The 2,832-nt window shown below is 39.5% G+C and overlaps 1 protein-coding gene across 1 annotated transcript in view; it reads left to right on the top strand.

The window, feature by feature from the left end:
* The window catches only part of ACSS3 (acyl-CoA synthetase short chain family member 3), a 187,921-nt gene that overhangs the window by 175,591 nt on the left and 9,498 nt on the right, over window positions 1-2,832 (top strand). The window lies entirely within an intron of this gene.

Genomic DNA, 2,832 nt, shown 5'->3' with positions numbered 1-2,832 from the left:
GATTACTCTTCCCCCAATTCAAAGAGAGCTACCTGTTCTAAAAGCTTTTCTTATCTTCAGCCCAAAGAGCTTACTATTTCTTGTCATGAAGGCTTCCCCTCACCTCAGTAACTGCTTTTTTAGTCAGTACGATATTGCTTGGGCAAGAGAAGAATTTTATCAAATATTTTGGAACATGGGGCCTGATATGCTATTATAATATTATTCTTGTTTGAAATGACTGAACTTTGTGAAAACCTGGTTTAAATATTTGGTGGTTCTGGCTGTGTTAACTTTGTGATTCATGTTTCCAAGAAAAAACCTTCAATGTTACCTGCATTTGGGGCATATTTGGATAATCAAAATGCTGGGGAATTGTGTGCATAGGTCTTATTATTGGCCAAATCCAGAATGTCCGCTTTTATTTTCCAAATGACAAAAGAAGTGGCAACCTATTCAGATAACTTTGTTTTCCAATTGCATATTTATTACTCTATGTAACACCAAAGTGAGGCAGGCAGTAGATGGGTAGTTAAAACAGAAAAAGATAAACAACAAAAATTTTCCAATATTGGTGGCATCTTATGATTTTCATTGGGCATTGGAGTATTTACAGCACACTGAGATATTTTTCTATATCCGGCTTTCTATATGAACATCTCCTTTTATATGCATTAAACTATTAGCTCTTTAGTGAATATTTATATATAATAAGGGAATAAGATGATCAGTTCATATCAGATTTGCTTTATTTTTATTGGTATTTTTCAGAGAATTATGAGCCTGAATGCTTTCCTGGCTTTGTACCTGTGTCTAACAAAATTGCTTAGTAAGCTGTTGCTTTAGAGAGGCTGCAATGCTTATAGTGGTGGCTAGCATAGTGGTGGCCAGTACTTACGAAAGGGCCCAGACCTATATTAAACCTGTATTTAAATGCTTTTACAGGATGCTCAATGGAATAAGCTAGATTCCAGTTTACTCTTTGAAATGCAGCTGGTGGACCATAATCCCTTGAAAATCTCATTAGTAGGGGAAAAATAACTAAAAATTGTTTTTATCTGTTATGGCAATGGCTGTTTTTCCAGTTCCCCAAAGTAAAAAATTGATAAATGTATTACCTTACATAAGACTAAATCAATGAGAGAATTCTTCAATTTTAAGTGTAAAGACTTTTGGCATGTTTAGTGAGATTTATACTCATTTAAAATTTTAAACTATTTAAATAGTGTGGTTTTAAAACATGTTAATTTCCAATTTTTTATTGCTAGTATATCAAAATGTTATTGCATTTTGTGTACTAATGTGCATTTTGTGATCTCGGAGATTCTAGGAGCGTTTGTGCATCCCTTGGAAATATCTATATGGACGCTCACGTCTGTAAACATGTCTGTCTTTCCCTCTGAATGTCGTTGCAGTCTTTTCCTGGTCTTCGAGAGATAGCACCGATTGAGCTCAGGCTTCCAGTATTAAACTCAGTGTGCTGAGAGCAGACACCCTTTTCTGCTTCCTGGTAATAGGTTGAAAAACATTGGTTTTTTTCTAAGATGTCTATTGAGTCAACAATAGGGAGAGAGAATGGACTGTGTGGCTGTTTTCCTGCAGGAACAACTACCTTAGACGGTCAAGTTCTTAGATGTAAGCAAAAAGGGTAGCAGCTTGAACCCACCAGAAACCCCAAGGAAGAGCAGGCCAGGTGACCCTGTTCCTTGAAGGTTATAGCCTGCGACGCTGAAGGGTCTCTCTGAGTTGGAATCCACTTAGATGACGAACAGCAGTGATTGTGCTTTTCTTTCCTCCATTTCCTTGTTAGTCTTCTATTTGAGTCTTTTTCCATAGCATCTGTTTCTTTTCTGAGAATGCTTATGTTTGCATTCGTTACAAGAGTTTCCCCATACTCTTGGGACCAGGGTTCATGTTGTATTTGGTGGTATTGTGGGTTGCATGTTGGGCTGCTAAGACCACAAGATCAGCAGTTTGAAACCAACAGCGACTCCATGGGAGAAAGCGTTCCTGTACCCTGTCTGCAGGGCCACGATGAATCAGAATGGCCTCCACACCTGTGAGATGTTTTGTTTTCATTGTATTTGTTCATTTCATTCTTACTGTGCTATTGATTTTTCCCTGGATAGTTTGAATACTGTCTTATGAGATTGTGGATCCTGTTGAAGTATTTTGATATTTTGTTCATGTGGTTTATTTCTTTTATCAGATGATTGAGGTCATACATCTTGTTATGGGTAAGAGGAGACCATATATCCTGACCCAGTGGTTCCCAACCTTCCTAATGCCTCAACCCTTTCATACAGTTCCTCATGTAGTGGTGACCCCAAACCATAAAATTATTTTTGTTGCTACCTCATAATTGTCATTTTGCTACTGTTATGAATCAGGCGACCCCTGTGAAAGGGTCATTCGACCCCCAAAGGGGTCGTGACCCCCAGGTTGAGAACCGCTGTACAATGTGGTCTTCAGTTCCAACCTCAGTACAGTTTCCAAATCCAGTGTTTTCTGATCTGTCCTACCTGTGGCCCTCTAAGAAGAGAGTGTGAAATTGAGTTAGTGTCCATCATTTTTGCTATGTGGCTTGTGGATGAATTAATGCAGGAAGAGAGTTTGGGCATGGGCCTAGGACTTCATGCACAGATTTGATGCCATCCCTTTTACCAACTCCTCTTCATGATCATCTCTTTACTCGCTGCAGTACTTTTCAGGGCTCTGTGCTTCTCGCCATAGAAAGCCAAGACTAGCCTCTCCACACTCTGACAAGATCCAGTCCTGCAGGCTTGACTGCACAAGGCGCCTGAGGGAGGGGAGAACTCTGTCTTTTTGCTGACACTTGGCTGGTGCCGTGGA

The sequence above is a fragment of the Echinops telfairi genome, unplaced genomic scaffold, assembly GCF_000313985.2.
Source record: "Echinops telfairi isolate 266 unplaced genomic scaffold, ASM31398v2 ScPeMD7_2;HRSCAF=8, whole genome shotgun sequence".
Classification (NCBI taxonomy): domain Eukaryota; kingdom Metazoa; phylum Chordata; class Mammalia; order Afrosoricida; family Tenrecidae; genus Echinops; species Echinops telfairi.
The sequence above is the reverse complement of the archived record's forward strand: the minus strand, read 5'-3'. Positions and strand labels throughout refer to the sequence as shown.